Source organism: Ostrea edulis, chromosome 1, assembly GCF_947568905.1.
Source record: "Ostrea edulis chromosome 1, xbOstEdul1.1, whole genome shotgun sequence".
NCBI classification, from domain to species: Eukaryota; Metazoa; Mollusca; class Bivalvia; order Ostreida; family Ostreidae; genus Ostrea; species Ostrea edulis.
Genome location: NC_079164.1, coordinates 1,368,649 through 1,388,882, shown reverse-complemented (window position 1 = coordinate 1,388,882; position 20,234 = coordinate 1,368,649). Strand labels below are relative to the sequence as shown.

At 35.3% G+C, this 20,234-nt stretch overlaps 1 pseudogene; it reads right to left on the bottom strand.

Moving 5' to 3' along the window:
- Positions 1-16,584, bottom strand: part of LOC125664527 (uncharacterized) — a 272,796-nt pseudogene extending 256,212 nt beyond the window's left edge.
- Positions 16,585-20,234: the final 3,650 nt, after the last annotated feature.

The following is a 20,234-nucleotide window of genomic DNA, read 5'->3' as shown; positions in this document are numbered from 1 at the left end:
GTGTTTTTTTTTTTGGTATTTGATAATTAAAAACACAGTTTATATATACATGTTAGAATCTAAAGGTTTTGATACTAGCTTTAAAATAGATGGAACCAAAAATGGTCATAGTAATTACATGTCTTTATGATTTAAAAGAATCCTTCTTTAATTTTGTTGACACTAGAATATTATAAATGATGGATGCATTGTCAAGAAAAACAGAAAGATGTACAAAAATTGTGACACTTGCAACTCCAGGGTTCTGATTCAAGGTCAGATCCAAATAGTGTTAAAAGTGTATATCAAGTTTATAATTGTAAAATGTTTCATCAGTATAGACGCTTTTGGGGGAATGAATTACACCTTATACATGTATTATACTTCTACTGAATATTAGAATTTAGCATATAAATGCATGCCTAGAGCAAGAAAAGTTACTGTATTATATAGATTTCATTCATATTGAGGTTAGTAATACTTTTAACTAAATAACTCGGGTATTTAGTTAAGGTCAGTGTCTTGTTGATATTTTTGATGTGTGTATGCATGTACGTGTATGTGTGTGTGTGTGTGTGAAATACAAAAAAATCCATAAAGATTTGTTTCAGAGTTTTGAGTAGTGATCAGTTTTAGCAATCATCAACAGCTAGGGTATGAATCTGTACACTCATCTTTGTTAATTTCTAAAACGACTTAAATTGCATTTCAAAAGTAGTCAAGTGTTATGTGAAGGAGATTTGAGGAACATATGTTCCTGCTAAATGTGTGTGATCATACATTTGGGGTGTCAATGGATGGAAAATCATCTGAAGATCGAAGTTTTGAAGAAATTGAAATACTTTATTGAATATTAATCAATCTTATTTTCATTCTAAAATCATGTACTCAAAGGAATTTTCTTTCAATTACATATGTAAGTGCATTAAATTGAATTATTTTTCTATTTCTTACTTACATTTAAAACAGTTATGTTTGTCATTTTGTTTCTCAAAGTAGAAAATATTTTCATGTAGATTTTTCTTCCAAGATTATTATTCCTTAGATTTCAATTTAGAACATTCAAGTAAAAGAAAATAAGACTCTAAAAAAGGAGGTCTCCATGTGAATTGAGAGAAAGAAACGGAAATTATAAATTCTGTGGTGACATTAAATTTCATTTCATAATTTTGCCAGCTATAATAAGGTATGATATGAGATTCAGGGTGGTACATTTATGTGCATACATGTACCTTGTATCTCCAATTGAAAATTGATTGCTTTAAATCAATTTCAACATTATGAATATCCTACAAAAGTAAAACATAATGATTTTAAAGTTTAAAAAACACATTGTTTCACTCCTGAAACCTTGACCTCACATGGATATATATTGGTATTTAGTGTTGGTAGGTTTTGGTTCTTTTTGGGTGGATTTTGGATAATGTAGTGAATTTCAGTTAGTTGTAGCACAGTAACATGGAGTGAGCTTGCTTGCTTCCTGATATCTAGTCAATCACTTTTTAAGACATACATATTTTTCAAACTTGCATTGCACATATTTGTTTACATTTTTGGTAGGAGTGTTTTATATGCTCACTATATATGTCATCTTCATATATAGATGTGTAATTGTTTGCAAAAAGAGGAGACATCTAAATTCCTAATAAAAATGATAATTACATTTATAATAAATCATAATTGTGCACTTCATGTACTTTTTACATGCAAAATCATTTCATATAATTATATGGTTTTTGTATTTTCTGTCCATATCTGTAAGTCTGTCTGTCACAAAGTCTTAAATTGTGCATTAAAATGCTTCTCCTCCTGTATGGATTATCTGATAAACTTGAAACTTTGTACAATGCTTCATTGCCATTTGCAGATGTGCACATTGTTGGGAGAGGATTTATTGTTATCCTAAAAGTTATAGTGGTTCGATCCAAGAGGGATGCGGGTGTAAAATAGCTTGTGACCATTTCTCCTAGTTGCAAACATATTGCAGAGTCTTGAATTTTTTTTTTTAATTTTTTTTAATTTTTTTTAATACAATACTTCATTATCATTTAATGATGTCTAGATTTCTCTGACCTAGGAATCTAATATTTTCCTAAAATCTACAGTGGATCAAAAACAAGTATTTTAAGTGTTGTTTTTTTTTTTACCCTTTATTGAATAATCTTTGTAAAATTGCATGTGCAAAAGTAAAGATGCTTTGAAAATTCAATTACAAAATTAAACATTTCACTGGTTGGTTAAGGTACTCACTACACTAAAGCTTTATGACACTATGTTACAAGATGGCGATTTAAATGTTTTGGGAAAGTATTTGTATTGATCGATATATTCGTCTATAACACCATAGCTAAGTGGTTAATTAATAAAGCATTGGGCAAGAGAGAGAGAGAGAGAGAGAGAGAGAGAGAGCATTGGGCTGGTGAACTACAGATCTTGAGCTCAAATCCACCAGTCTTTTGTTCATGTGTTGAAATAATATTTTTGAAAATCATGTTTTTATCCAAATTTGCATTTTTTGCTGTTTTTGGCATACACACTTATTGTATATCATCAGATCTTTTTTAAAATATTAAATCTATTTGTACTGATTTGAGAAACTATTTCCCGGTGTAGTGAGCCACCTTAAATGTAAACATAAAAAGACTCCAGTCTTTGTTTACATAACACAGAATGAAGGCTAAAATATTGCTTTTATTCCTGCATCCAGAAGGTTAAAATTTTGGCTGTGAACACAGATTCAGTTATACTTTTCATGTTTAACATTTAAAAAAATGAAAACAAAATTAAAAAAAACAAAAAAAAAAAAAAAACGTAAACGTCCTGTTTGAGAATTTTTCACTTGTATGGAGACGTCACCATTGCCAGTGAAGGGCTGCAACATTTAGGTCTATGCTCGGTGCTTATGCCCCTTTGAACAGGGGTGGATTAATATTGTGTCACACATTTAGGTAATGTCATATAACTGTAAACAATGTCTCTAGAGGATTTGGGTGTTGCTCAACCGGAAATGTAATAAATGAATGCATAAGATTGGATCGTACTTCTTTTTGGACTAGAACATCCAGGACTGAACTTTCTTAGGGTCGAGATGTCTGTTAACCGTTTATTCGTATTTCCCTGTCAAAGTCTTTTTGACGCTTCAGGTATAGGAGAAAGTACTTTGACTTCAGAATGAATGTGATTGTCAGAGGGAGAATGATGGACCGAAGCATGCATTTTGTAAAATGATTCTTGTGTTGTTAAATCTTCGAGAATCTTGTTGGAGATGTCTGATTCGGTTCACGAAACAACTTAGCATCATTTAGCAGTAGCAGATTTCACCGTAAGCACTTAATTAACACTAATTTTAATATATTGTAAACAAATTGTAACTGTAAGCTAGGCTATTCCAAAATTCCACAACATATCAGAGGAACCGGTAATTTAGCCTGTACATAATGATAAGAGTAGGGGTATATACCACACACCCCTAATAAAAGCACTGGGATTACTGAATCAGAATGACAATTGGGGTGGGGACGATAAAAGCAGAATTTTCGAATTATTTTGAAGCTAAGTTTTGAGTAAGAAATGGTGCCATTCCTTTTGGGTTATTTTTTTCATTGGGGATGGTACCATAGGGCCTACTATTATTATTACAGACAAAAATACCGGTTCCTGTGAATATTCACACCTGACGACCTGTAAAGGGTTGTAAATAGAGAATGTGAACAGCTGCATGTAAATAAGTTAGTGTTCTAACTGCATAATTTAATACCGTTCAATTTTATTCTAATATTTTTGTGATAGGGTTATATGTATACAATTGAAATTGCATGGGAAAGAGTTTAGTAATGCAGAGCTCTAATATAATTTAATTTCTCATGTTGTTTAGACATTTATCCATTAACACATGTATAGGTCTACATAATTTAGGAATGTAATTACTAGATATAAAGTTAATGTCATTCCTTAGCTTGCAAGTACATTCTTAAGAATCATGACAAACAACACTCTTTAAGATACAATTTTCTGCTTTATTACTATATTCATGGGATAAAAGTCCCCATCCTGTGTTTTATTTGGGATATTTATTCCCATTCATGCTCAAATAGGATATTCACTGCCATTTCATGTTCATTATGGGACATTTCCTCCTATGGGACATTGTATCCCATTTTGAATTTAAATATGGGAGTTAAAATCCTATGGGAGAAATTATATTTTTTCTCCCATGGGATTTTTGGTAGGAGTGAAAATCCCCCAAGTGGGATTAAAAATCCCTCCAAAATCCCATGGGATTTTTTGATTTCAGGTGAAATATCTTAAAAACTACAATAGTTACAAGTGTAAATGTTGGTGCATGTCTTGTGGACATAAAATCCCATCTTTTTTTGTAAAGGGTTTATTTGTATCCTTAATAAAAGGGTTGGCGAAACTCCGGACTTTTGTCGTGTCCAGAGTTAAATGTCGCACTGTTTATAATAAAACTGGTTGTGCGTTCAGGTCAGATAAGTTTCACTAGGCTATCATGATACAGATACATGTAACACTGCAGACGAACTCGTAGAACCTTAAAAAGAGGACATGAAAGGTGAAGATAACGAACAGTGATCAATCCCATAACTCCTATAAGCAATACAAAATAGATAGTTGGACAAACACGGACCATTGAGGGAAATTGAGCATAGCTGAAAGTTCCAAATTTAATTTTCATAAAGTCATAATGGAGGTTAATATCTCCTTAATCTTGAAAAGTCCACAAATTGAATATGAAGGCAAGGTAGGGAATGCCTTGAGGTATCCTTTCCTGTGCTTAGTTGGGCTGTAGGGGTACCATATAGGGTCCCCCCCAGGGTGGGGCACTTTTCTAAGATCTCTATACAAAGGTAATTAGTAAATTTGGGGTGATGGAATGAAATAAAATTGATCAAAAGATTGAAACGCATATATTTTGACATAGGATCCTTTAAACGGGGTCAAAGCGGTCATTGAGGGTCATTTATCAGCTCACCTGAAATTTACTAATTTCATTTTCGTATGGTCATGTTGAAGGTTAATAACGACTCAATGTTTGTAGAGTCTGCGGAACGAGTATCGAGACAAGGTAGGGGGCCTCATGGACTATCATTCCTGGCCCTCAATTTGGGGTTGTAAGGGTAGCTCCTAGATCTCCCGGGGGTGAGTTTACTGTTAACATCTCTATAACTAACAGAAATGGAATGATCGAATGAAACCAAACTTACGAAGAAATAGATACCAATGGAGGAAATCTCACAAAAATATCGGCCTTTGCGGGTAATTAAGCTCACTTCGAAATTCATAAGGTTACATCACGTAGGTTCAAAATAAAAGTTAAATCTCCGTAATCTTTGAGGAATCATTTTACTGAATTTCTTTTTCATAATCCATGGAAGGCGAAGATAAACGAATAGTGATCAATCTCATACCTCCCACATGTATAGGATCTTCGCGAGTTATTCATACAAAGGCATCTTAAGCTAAAGCTGCCTTCGAAATCATGACGCCAGTTCCTTAAGCTCAAAGAACATGATCCTTGATAAATAATAACTCGACTATTAAGAATCGAACTTACTACAAACAATGGACTAATGAAAGGTGAAGATAATGTACAGTGCTCAATCTCATGACTCCTATAAGCAATGCAAAATAGATAGTTGGGCAAACACGGATCCCTGGATATACCACAGAGGTGGGATTTATGTATTACTTAGTTTTATTTCTACAATTGTAAAATAGATAAATCTATCGTCATATGTAAAATTGAACAACTTATCAATTTCCAGATAACTTTTAAAGAAGTGACATAGAAAAAGCCTTAAAATCTTATTGCTAGATAGTTAGTGTGTGTCAAGCTTCAAGTATCACTATCAAGAGAAATACGCATCATATATTATGGATAGAATGTAGAAGATAACATTGCAACAAAACATATTTCACAGAGCACATTTTTAAGAGATTGGATGACGAGATAACCATAATAATAATGACATGTATAGTTTACAAGCTAGAACTTTGGATGGTACCTTACATGGCTTCTATCGCCGATGTTATCACTAATTTACAAATTATAGTTACTAGAAGTAAAACGTGAGCATTGATGAACTTGCGCCGTGTCAAATGAATTGTAATTGACGTTCAACGAACCAGTGTTCACCATCGGCACTTTTCTCCACCCAGAAGTGTTTGTTCTGTAATAAAGAAATTCAAGTACAAGGTAAATAAAACTGGTAAAGTGTGTGACAAAACAGTACCTTACAACAGGACGTTTAAAAACCTGCAAATAATAAAAGTGACTATGACAACATTAGTTGGTTGATTGTTTATTGTTTAACGTTCCGCTCGAGAACTTTCGAATTGGAGGCGTCATCATTGCCAATGAATGACTGTAGAATTTAGGCCTATGCTTGGTTCTTACTTTGGTTTTGTCTGTAGAAAAGCCTACGCTAAGTCCGATGACCGAAATAAGTCAGAAAATTAACATGATTTTTGAGCCTGAAGAAAAGGCATACGACTACACAGAGATGAGTATCATGCAGAATTGCGTGGTTGAAGTTATGACAATGCTAAGAAAGAGATACTTGGTAGCAAAATCGAATTTCAGAAACCTCCAAAGTCGAACTTATACACTCTGCATGTTGCTACTGAAGAAGCAATTGATCTATATTTGTGTTAGCCCTTTCAGCCAATGGACAAGTCAAAGATTCTGCTACGATAATCAAAAGGCATATTTTTGACTACCACACCATTGCCAATAACCTACTGTGGCAATCTCTTCATCATCTCTGATGTGTATAGAATACCGTATTGCATTTATCTCTCAAGTCGTATCAGACAACCCATCTGTTTTTTTTAGGGCAAAGATTTTGCCAAATCATATCCTCAGGACATTTGTGTCGCAGCTTCGAATAACAAATTAATATTACATAAGTCCCTTTTGAAAGGACAATGTACCATCTGACAAGAAGTACTGAATTATTTATATTATTAAACATGTTAGGTCACTATGGAAGTTATTCACAGACGCTGGAACTTGAGACTGCTATTTGCAATGCGATTACAATCTCTGGATTGATACTGCCTGTAAACATATCTCCTACAAATAACTCGTAATTCATAGATACCTCTCGTCTTAATGTCAAACAACTTGATATATAAACAAGGGGTTAAATTTTTTTACAGAAAAATATGTGTTCGCAAATGGTCATAATGTGTTTGTAAGATTCTAGATGTTTTTTCCCCTTTTTAACAATAATATAATGACAAATTTCATGTTTTGCCTCAACATTTGAAAAGGTTTCTATGCAATGATGCCAAGTCATCTTATTTACAATTAAAGGGTTACATACCTTCAGAAAACACTTGCTTTTCAAACGTCCATGTTATCTATATTTGTAGATTTGAAGACGTGTCCCATTTTTCGGTGATTCTTTAAAAGAAAATTATGTTTCAGCCCAAGAAGTCGTAAATGTCCCCACATATCTATTTGAATTATCCAGTCAATCAAAAAATTATATACGTTCACAAAATATATGTCTGTAAATTTCAATGACATATATCTCGGATATGAAGAGTTTTTCCAGTTTTCGGCTATTATGTTTTGCAAATTCTAGGTTTTGACCCCAAAGCTAGAAAAGGTCTTCATCCAAACAATCTGATTTGTAGTTAAGGGTTACATGATTTCAGAAAATAATCGTTCAATGATCTATATTATCGGTATAGGATCTGAAGAAATTTTTCTATTTTTTTTTTTTTTTGGCGATTTTCAAAGGGGAAAAAATCATGTTTTAGTCCCAAACCTCTTAAATACCCTGAACATATTTATGTCAAACATTTTGATATATAATTAAAGGGATATATGCATTCACAAAATACTTGTTTCCAAATGTTAATGACACCTGAATAGGGTCTGAAGAGTTTTCCAGATTTCGGCTATTATTTTTATCAATTTCATGTTTTTGTCCCCAAACCCGTAAACGCCCCCACGTAGAAAAAGTCAAGCAACCTGATTGATAATCAAGGGACAATGTATTTTAAAAACATGCTTCTTCACAAAATTTCCTAGGGGGTCCATTGTCATTATCCCTATTACCTTTACTAGGTCAGGGTATCTTATACATTTCCTTGATTTCTCCATATCTCTGCCCTGCTCGGAAAGGGCATAGATACAGTATCCCCCCCCCTTAAGTCGATCGGGATATCGGCTGTCTGTAGTGCATGTTCCCCAACTACATTGCTTCACCATTATAATATATATTCGCCAAATTCTGTCCAACGTAAACAATTCAACTATCTGTAGGATGTCGGGCAAAATGGCGGCGCGTCATTAGCTTCATGAAGCGCTTATAATGAAGAGCGATATCGTTTGTCGATTGTGCTGTTTAGTTACAGAGTAACATCAGTTTTTTATTATATCTAATGTTGACAGATTGAGTCACGCACGAGAAAATAATAATGTTTACCTAATTTAATACCCCAGTTCCAGACACGTGCAATCAAGGGTGGGGGGGGGGGGCTCTTTACTTTCTTGACAACTTTCAGTTTCCGTTATTCTTGTATGCGAAATAAGATTTATTGGTGAAATTGTCCCCGTCCCACTCTTTCAATGGTATTATTGAATGGTTTAATGGTAGAAATGTGACCTTGAATGAACATATGAATTGAAGGACGAACTGATCCCATTCCTCTGAAATGTACGAATATAAAGTCAAAGAGAAGTGTTTATGTTTCTTTTCTGCTTGAATTTTAGAAGACAATTTCTCCTCCGATTGTCCCAACACTTTGAAAAACGATGTTGCGTGTCTGCGTATGATTCTAAACCCTTTACAAAAACAATTACTCAGCAGTACGAAGTAATGATTATTTGAGGTCCTCATTTTCAATTATATCAACATCACCATTAATGGCATGTCCAGCTGAACGATAGTTGAAAGAAGATGAAAAACAAGAACACGTTGGTGGATTGCATATAAGGTGGTCTATATCTAGGCATTGCAAACTGTAGACTTCAACTTGAAATAAGTTGGAGTAATACTAGGTTCAATACAACTTTATTGTGTCCAACTGTAAGATCAATCCCCCCCCCCCCCCCCCCCCTGTAATATATGCTTGATTTCTGTTGTCAGGGTTCTTCCCTCCTGACGTCAGGGAATGATATATTTAAGTAGCAATAGTTCATTATCATCTGCATATGATCTTTGTGTATATCAAATGATTCGATACGCAAGAGTGTCTTCTGTGTATGATCAGTTTATCAGGATTTGCATCGCGACAGGCTACTGACAAACAAGTTGATGTTACAGGAGTTTCAACAGTCTTGTTTAAGCTCAGCAATTCGCATATTCTACAGTCGGTATAACGATATAACTTGCCAACACGACCTCTCATTGTGTCAGATGCTGTCTGTCTTAGTTCATACCAATTGTTTGGCCATTCGTTGTACACTGACTTTGATCACGGACTACGTTTACTTGATCAAGATATAGGGTTCACGATGGGTGTGACCGGTGTTATATAGTAGACTGGTTTTATAGTAAAGTCTGGCTATAAATTACAGTGAACTTTCTCCCCAAACTACAAATAATGAGGCTTCACTCCTGTGTGCTTGGTCTGGATTTTATTTCTAAATTTCCACCGGAAGACTGGCTATGGTATAGAGTGAATCATCTGTGGAGAGCCAATTTAACATAAATGCATCGAATATATCTTTAATCATTTGAAAATATCACCCATTCAATTCTTGCTCTCATGAAAGGTGAAGATAACAAACATCAACCAATCTCATAACTCTATAAACAATACAAAATAGATAGTTTGGCAAAAAGGATCCCTGGACACACTAGAGATGGGATCAGGTGCGTATGTGGAGTAAATGTTGAGTTTAAACGAGACTGCTGAAATGTGCACATCAATTCAATTAATGATATCAATAATTGATTTCATGCGCGCATTACTCCAATTGATGAAATATGATTGATTTCATGCGCGCATTAGTTCAGTTGATGAGATATGATTGATTCCATGCGCGCAGTAGTTCAATTAATGAGAGCAATAATTTATCTAATCCATTGATGAAAATTATTGTGTACATTGATTGAATTGATCCGCTCATTAGTTAAAGTATTGCTCTCTTCAATTGAATTGGAATGTCCATCAAATGAACTGATTATTTCCTGAAATAATTATAGATATCTTCAATTATATGAGTTTATGTTAATGTTCTGTTACACAGTAATTTCCCATAACTATCAGCACCCCAATTGTTGCCCCACTCTACGGGAACCAGGATTTGAACAAGCATGAATCTACTCTGTCGGGAAGCTTTCTGGTACAATTCCACTTTTCTAACCCAAAAGAAAGCTTTGTAAATGAAATACAAGTAAGAGAATTTAGTTATCCTATTATTGAGTATATACGTGTAAAGCTAAGGTGTAACCTAACACTCGGGGGAGAATAGGGGGAGTCTTTTTTTGCGTTTACACTAAACACAAGAACTAGCTTGATCTAAATTTAAAGGGATTTTCATATGCTTATAGATATTTAATCTAAAAGTGAATAGCGAACTAAGTTTTGAATCATTAACATAGGTCTTAAATATCCCTCTAGTTCCTCTTAAATTCTCCTTAAGTAATACTATATGAACAATAGATTTTCCAGAGATGGACCCACTAAGGGGACTCTACTCTGTAGCACCAGGGTTTTACCCCATGCCCCTAGGCCTTAGCCATCGACACTTAAGGAATAACGGCAGACTCCTCAGACCCATTATCTCAGATGATTGGTCGACGACCGCACCCCTCTTAAGCTGAAACTTTTCATCGTTCTTGATTGCGCTTCATGATAGAACAGCAGATTCCTTTAAACATCTTATGATCATAGACTAGTCAACTTGGGACACTTCAAATTGATGCTGTCCTTCGGATTTAAAAAGAGTCATTGGGATGTTCAAATATAAAAATGTTCACTGTAATGTCAACCTTGTGACCGAGTGAAAAGTCATGATATCGGTCTTTAAATGTATGTACGGGGGAATCAGCAATGTATGTGTGGCTGTGATGTTCGTGGATTTCGTGGGTATCTCTTTCCCACGAATTCACATGTCTTCGAACCTTTTTAAACCACGTAGCGTTATTTCCTCTAGTGACATCGTATCGTTTATCCACGAAATTGCGTCCCCAGGAAGCAGCAACATTTTCTTTACCGACGAATATTGGTCCCCACGATTTATTGATTGATTGAATGTTGTTTAACGTCCCTCTCCAGAATATTTCAATCATATGGAAACATCACCACTGCCGGTGAAGGGCCTATGCTCGGCACTTATGAACATTGAGCAGGGAGGGATCTTTATCGTGCCACACCTGCTGTGACACGGCACCTCGGTTTTTACGGTCTCATCCGAAGGACCGCCCCATTTAGTCGCCTCTTACGACAAGCAAGGAGTACCGAGAACCTAACCCGGATCCCCACGGGATGTTTCCACAGTAATTTCATAAAAGAAGGTATGCTTATATTTCAATAAACACATATAAATTATTGCGTTAAGGACTATTATGGATACCAAAGTAAAGAAGGAGATCTCGTTAAAAGGGGGATACTGGCTATATACTGCTCCTTCCCCGGAAGTCCGACTAAATAGTGAGACTTCCTCGGGAGAAGTCTTACTATATAGCCAGATGTAAGGGCGGCATCTCTGTACAGGCAGTCTTCCAGGGACGTTTTACTATGGAAAATGTCTCTCTACATAATGCCGGTCGACAGGAGATGCTTATTCATATTAGGCACTAGATTCCACTTCTGGTATATCCAAGGATCCGTGTTTGACCAACTCTTAATTTTGTATTCGTTATTGGAGTTGTGAAATTATATCAATGTTCGCTATCTTTACTTTTCCATGATCATATAATTCTATGGTCGTTATAACGATCTAGTTCGTCAATACAACCTCGCATTGGGTCAAATGCTGTCTGACGTGTTTCATACCGATTGTTAAGCCGTTCTTGGCACACTGATTTTGACTGCGGATAATTCCGTTTACCTGATCAGGATATGGGGCTCACGGCGGGTGTGACCGGTCAACAGAGGATGCTTACTCCTCCTAGGCACCTGATCCTACCTCTGGTGTGTCCAGGGGTCCGTGTTTGCCCAACTATATATTTTGTATTCCTTGTAGGAGTTATGAGATTGATCACTGTTCGTTATCTTCACCTTGCATAGAATAAAACAACAAAGTATGTAACTATTGAATCATTTTATTGATAGACAAAATGATCAGTAAAACTGATGTATGTTTCTATCCAAGGAACGACTACAGATCACGGATCACACAATGGTCAATGCCTGTTAAATGCTGTTGAAATAAAGATTTTGTGAGTGACGTTGTCTGAATGTCATTAGTCTATTACTTATTTGTGTGACCAATACGTGTTCAAGAACTATTGAAATGATTCAAGATATTAATCACACAATGTCTTGTTATGTCCAGGGTGGATTGACCATGTGATCTGAAATCAATAGGGGTCATTTACTCCATAAGATGTACCCGTGTACCAAATTTTATGTATATAAAGCAAAGGGTTCTCAATATATTAAATGACAGTATAATGCTATGTCCAGTTGACAACATATGATCTATCGACCAACCGACCGACAGGTGCAAAGCAATATGCCTCTCTTCTTTACAGGGGCATAACATCTGTTGATATATGGAAATTTGATATGTCCTGAGCTACCTTGAACTTGAGCTTACAAGACTAACCATGGGTGAGCAGAGACTTGCTCCTGAGATAAAGATTATCCGAGAGTGTTCCCAAGTAAAATTTGGCCCCCTATTGTGGCACCGATCAATCGCAACCATTCATTTGCAACCTTTTACCCAATGAAAGGCGAAGATAACGGACAGGGATCAATTTCATAACTCCTATAAGCAATACAAAATAGAGAGTTGGGCAAACACGGATCCCTGGTTATTCATGGTCCTAATGCTTTATTAGAAGTTTGGTTGCAATTGACCTTGTTATTCTGGAAAAGATATGGGTCATTTTTGTAAAAATAGCAAACGTATGACGAAATGCGTTATTGAAGACAACGTTTTATCAACTTTCAATACATTTTTAGATATACAATAAAATAGATATCGAAGAAAAGGGATGAGGTCAGTGGCGGATTTATGGGAAGGGGGTAGCGCAATTTAAAATTTTCAAAGTTTATTGTGATTATGTGTTCTTTATCAGAATATAATTTAATCAAGAGAGTTTATGGGGTATGTAAAAGATGTAGATTAATCCATTGAACAACCGTATAACGAGTATTTTCTACGGTTGGATTTTTTTTTTCGCGATGTGATCTGCGTTTCCAATTTCTGCGGTTGCAACACACCTAAACATACCCACATTAAATGTTTAATTTTGAATTGTAATTTTTGTGATTTTTCTTATCCTCAAACATTAGACAACCACAGAAAATATATTGTGTCACTAAACTGAAATCCTGGATCCTCCCATGTTGTCATTTATGTTATGATAGTGCATGTTGTGTCCCCTAAAAGAAACTTCGCGTCGTACAAAACTAGTAGCGTAGCTAGGGGCTGCTTAATATGGAAGCAAAACTGCGGCCGACCCCCATACCCTCTCACATACAACCACTACCGATCACAGGGATCGAACTCGCAGCTGTGAGAAGCAAGCGTGTTAACCATTACCCTACCCGGACACTAATGTTTTTTAAAATATGTTTTATACATCGGATATGATTAAAGCTACAATGTGATAGAACCATTGACATATACAGCCAAGATCATAAATGAAGAAGTGTAGATAACGAACAGTGTGATACATTTAATAAATCCTATCAAAAATACAAAATTAAGTGAAGGGCAAACATGGATAAATAAAATTTATTAATTCAGAATGTGACAATTGTTTTCGTTGCTGAATATTAGTGAGAGGGGTGTGTATATTTTATATTCGTTTATTGGAAACTGTTCAGTCAGTGGGTTGTTGGTTTTTTTGGAGGGTGGGGGGTCATGACTTGTGTGCGCCTCTGCAAACTACAATTACGGCAATGTTGTATGTTGCAGATGGTATTTTTACAAAATCTGGCTTCATTTGACTTATGGTGTATAGATTCTATATTTTCTGTATCTAAATCAATAATTTGATCCATGCAGAAATTATCCAAGTTTCGAAGACGTCATACATTAAGGAAACTGCAATTGTTTATTTCATTAAGTATTCCTTAATTTTCATACGTTGTGAGCAAAATTCGCTGAACTCCCAAGGTATTAGATACTCAAAGAGTGCATGGGTTACCGGAAATCTAAGTCTACAAGAACCTGTGGTCGCGACGGGAGATGTAATTAACGCAGGTGTATGCAATCGCAAAGAAAGGGTCGCGACTTTTTCAGAGATTTATAAATAATTATTAGGCGTTACATGCGGTGGCTGCTTTAAGACAGGTGAATGAGATTTATATATTTAAAAAAAAGATTCGTTGAATGTTCTTGCGAAATAAAATTCGTTCCCAAAAAATGATGAAAATCGTTTTCACGGAATAAAATCAGTCCCTACGAAATGAAATTCGTTCCCACGATATGAATTTAGTTCCCACAAAAGAGAATTCGTTCCCCTCCAAGAAATAGAATTCTTTTCCACCAAATAAGAATTTCTCAAAATTCACTGATCAAAGGACTACTAAGTTAGTAAAGTTCGCCAAGTTCATGACATTTAATCATTAGTCCCAATAAATATCAAATCTAAAAATCTATGTTGCTTCAATATATACATGTATTACTAAACATTTGAATCACCATACATGTAGCACATAACATCTATACATCAGTAGAATAATACTTAGCGTGCAGTTTGTGACCATGTGCTGATTTTATCAGCAGAGAGTAACCAGTGCGTCATTTGCTTTTTCTCTCATTTTAAAATTCATTTATTTCTTTAGTTTTATTATTTATAGATGATTTATCCACAGGTAATGGAAGTTAATACAAACATAGATCCCACTATTCATATTTTAAAAATTCGAATTCTATTTCGTGGGAACAAAGTTTATTTTGTGGGAATGTCATTCTATTTCGTGGAAACAAATTAGTTTTCGTGAGAACGAAATTATGTCATGGGGAGGAATTTCATTTTCTGGGAACGGATGTTAATGCACGGCAACGAATTTGAAGAAGATGAAATTATCTCGTCCACCTGTCCTAGACCAGCCATTGTACGTAACAAATTTAAAGCGAGAGTTTTCCCACTGAAAACTAACGTAAATAATATTACATGTATGAGGGTTTTTTAATTGATGACATAATATAACATTCATGTAAAACAATTTAAACAGTTTTCTGCCACATTCACTGAGACTGGTAACCTGAACATTGTAAGATGGGGGTTGAGGATGTATGTGTGTGTGTGTGGGGGGGGGGGGGTGTAAGAACAAGGACTTCCCCAAAGGTGTGTCAATATCTAGGACTTCCCAGAAACTGATGTAAATAGACATACGAAACAGTCAAACTCCCCGTCGAGGCCTCATTACGTCACCTACGAATAGACCTATCCTATGTGACGCAGTACAATATACAGATTTGTATATTGTGAGTCCGCGATTATCACGCAGGCAAATAACATTGAAGAAGTAGTTCGTAGTTAAAAGTTTGAAAATATTGCCATTAAGAGCATTAATATAATAGTATGGATTTTATTTTAAACATAAAATGATCAAAAGATCATTAAAAAGTAGGGAGACTGTTCAAATCACTAGTGTAAAGCAATGAATTTGACGTTTACGTTCTTGTTTTGAAATGTTTACGTTTGACTTTGTTTTTCGTCATTCTACAGTGACGTCACACAGTATACGCGCCCAAAGAAATCACTATCCCATAATGCCTAAGTGGAAGAGTTTGGTTTATGAGCAAACGGACTTTTGCGGAAGTTTGACGAAACGGTTAGAAAAGAGATTAAGAGCTGAACAGATTCACTAAATAAGACAGAAAACAAAAATTAGTCGACATTGATTCTATTTTCTAATAGGTTTTTGTTCGTATATTTTGGAGGTGGAAATATGCATCCGTTTTCTCTACTTATGATGAAACAACGAATAATGATATATTTGCAAACTAATGAGATCTAGACATTTTGATCCGCCTTCAGATTTTACAACATAAATCTACTTTAGCTTAGTTGTTATGTTTAGTCGAACAGATATACCAAACGAGAAAACGTTATTTCGCCATAATGTAAGATATTTGCTTTCGTTATTGCGTATTTATCTATCAACTTTCCCAACAAAACAGATCCTGAGGCCAGAATAACAAAATAGTTTATATTTTATATAGATATATTATTTTTTCAACAACCTGAAAATGTTACTTCAATCTTACCTTCTTCGTATTGTTCAGGTTTTACCTGTCTGTCGGTCAAACCCGGCCAGGTATTGAAAACACTACAAACCAGGCCAGATATTGAAAACACTACAAACCAGGCCAGATATGGAACACACTTCAAACCTCAGGGGCACTGGTTCAGATTTGTTTATAATGTTCAGTGCTCTAACAATTATTAATTGAAACTGCAACATGAATTTCAGCCCAATGAATGATCTAACAATGATGTGGATTTCTACATCCGTTAACATTGTTTAAAGATGCGTGATAAATTGCTATTGTAATGCGAATCCCCCATTGGCCCCCATCCCTAAGTTCTACCCTTATTACTGTAAAATGATCACAAGTTCTACCTTTATTACGAAGAATGTAAAATGATCTGCGTCACATAATATAAGACGTTGAGGTATTTAAACAGATAAATAAGTCATTTCAAGTCATTCAAAACTAGTGCACAGTGCTTCTATGACAGACAGAAATTCAGGGGAGGATCCAATAATTTCAAATTCGCATAATATCAATGAACTATCGGATATTTTGGTGTTTAAGTTGATTTTCGTCACAAATATACTCTAATCATTCATTAATCTACCGAATCTATTTAATATGCCTTAAAGGTCATAGGACACGATTTTAAAAAAAAATTGTTTTGCACGAAAATATGTTTTTCTTTAATTACTTCATATATGTAAATAAGTCATTCAGAAAAAAATCGTAAGATAACAGATGCTAGAAATCGTCAAATGTTGCTGTGGTATGAAGTATCAAAATAGTATGATGACTTATCTCCCTTGCTTGATGACGTTGTAGTGAAATTGGGTATCTAAATTGTGATAGGGGCAAATTATCAGGGGGGGGGGGGGATTGTTGTCCCTTTCTACCAGAGGCGGGGATCCTGAATTTCTCTTTTAGTTCAGGGATTTGAATAGGCAAGGTCGTGTGTTGGGTTGTTGGCAGCCCCGAGTATTTATGCCGTTATTTTTTCCGTGTTTTATGATATGTTCGTTTATTCCTCAAGTGATCAGGTTTACGTGTTGTTTTCAAACATTTAAGAGCAATGCACAAAACCGTCACAAGGAAATCAAAACTTACTTGCTTTTAATCCATTTTCAACATGCCCCTGTCCCGGGTTTAAATCACAACTCTGATTATGTCAGTCTGCTTTTCACTTAACTGGTCCCTTATTGTGATAGCTCCCAAGACCAGTTAACGTAAACCCGGGACAGGGGACATGTTGAAAATGGATTAAAAGCAGGCAAGTTTTGATTTCCTTGTGACAGTTTTGTGCATTACTTTTAAATGTTTGAAAACAAGTTGTATATTGCGTAAATCTAGGCACGTCGGAGTCGAAACATCGGAATAAACCGTCACCGACTCCGGCATTTACACGTTTTCCGGAATCAAAATATGAATGCTTGCGAAGAGAAGCGGGTGAAGGCTATGCATCTCGACTTCTCTAAAAAGAATAGCGCAAATACGTGCACGCCTTTGTGACACAAGTCAAGTACGATACAAAGCAAACAAGGAAGCTGGGCATTTGTGGATGGTATTTTGATTTGAATTCATTTTGCAAACCCACGAGTTGCAACATTTAAGCAACACAATGCTCTTACATACCATCCCTATGGGACGCCGTTTTTACATGTTTTCCCTCTTCAACGATATCTCATAAATTTATAAGACATCTTATAAAAGACTTAAAATATCATGATATGTATTTTTTTCTTTATAAGACATCTCATCTAATAAATGAGATATCTTATATAGTAATTCTATGTATCTCATAAACTTTATATGATGACTTATTAACGTTTTTGGTTTAAGATATTTCATAAACTGATAAGATATTGTGTAACTTTTATAAGGTATCTTATAAAAGAAATTCCCCAAGATATCTCATGCAAGGTGAAGATAACGAACAGTGATCAATCTCATAACTCCTACAAGCAATACAAAATAGATAGTTGGGCAAACACGGACCCCTGGACACACCAGAAGTGGGATCAGGTGCCTAGGAGGAGTAAGCATCCCCTATTTTATAGGATCTCTTGTAAAACAAATAAAATATCTTATAGTGTTTCATGAGATATTTCTTAAACTTCGTAAGATATCTTATATTTTAATAAAATATCTCATCAATGAATTTAGATAAGATATCTTATAAACTATATAAAATATCATATTGTTGTGCAATACTTGCACTTGAGTGACACCTGTGACCTAGATTGTTCTATTCGATGATTATCACTTAGTAGAAAGATGACGTAATGGTTGCAGAATCGTGCCTTTCAAAAATGTACCAGAAAATGCATTCTGATTTAGGAAATGAAACCTATGATTCTTTATTTGATGCTTGTATCAAGCGAAGAATTGGACGGAAAACTTTTTTCATTAATGCGCTACACATAATTATGTTTTTAGAATAGAAAACATAAAAGTTTCTCTCATCAAAAAGCTTGAATTAATGTTTTTGAAATGGTGTGTAGGAATAACTGATGCACATAACAATGAAAACAATGTAATAAAACTCGTAGTACGTTCAGGTCAGGTAAGTTTCACTAGGCTATCATGATACAGATACATGTAACACTGCAGAACCCCAGAAAGAGGGCATGAAAGGTGAAGATTACGAACAGTGATCAATCTCATACCTCCTATAAGCAATCCAAAATAGATTGTTGGGCAACGATGGACTATTGAGTGAAATTGAGCTTAGCTGAGAGTTCCAAGTTTAATTTTCATAGAGTCATAATGGAGGTTAATATCTCCTTAATCTTGAAAAGTCCACAAATTGAATACGGCGGCAAGGTAGGGGATGCTTTGAGCTATCCTTTCCTGCGCTTAGTTGGGCTGTAGGGGTACCATATAGGGTCCCCCGAGGGTGGGGCACTTTTCTAAGATCTCTATACAAACGTAATTAGTAAATTTGGGGTGATGGAATGAAATAAAATTGATCAAAAGATTGAAACGCATATATTTTGACATAGGGTCCTTTAAACGGGGTCAAAGCGGTCATTGAGGGTCATTTATCGGCTCACCTGAAATTTACTAATTTCGTTTTCGTATGGTCATATTGAAGGTTAATAACGACTCAATGTTTGTAGAGTCTGCGGAACGAGTATCGAGACAAGGTAGGGGGTCTCATGGACTATCATGGGTAGCTCCTAGATCTCCCGGGGGCGAGTTTACTGTTAACATCTCTATAACTAATAGAAATGGAATGGTCGAATGAAAATAAACTTACGAAGAAATAGATAGCAATGGAGGAAATCTCACAAAAATATCGGAATTTGCGGGTAATTAAGCTCACTTCGAAATTCATAAGATTACATCACGTAGGTTCAAAATAAAAGTTAAATCTCCATAATCTTTGAGGAATCCAGGGGGCGAATATCTAGACAAGGTAGAACGCCTATTCGAATCAGGTTAGTGCTACAAGAGTACCGCCCTAAGTATCGCGAGAGTGTGGTCAATTTTCAAATTTCTGTAATTACTATAATAAAGTGATCAATTGAAACTAAACTAAGAAACAAGTTAGATAACAATGTGAACGAATTCATATGACCAATACATACTATTACAGGCAGTTTAACTAACTTCAAGTGAGACGTCTTAATTCTACTTTTCAAATGGTGATAATAAAAGTAAATAACAACATAAGCTTTGAATAGTTCCGAAAACAACTATCGATACAATGTTGTGCTGTATAGGTAAATGTACCCCGTAGTGTCCCCCGAGGACAGGGTATCATTTCAAATAAGAAGCTAGGTTAAGGTGAAGATAACGAACAATGATCAACCTAATAACTCCTATAAGGAATACAAAGTAGATAGCTGAGCAAATACGTATATAAGAATATCGGGTGTATAGG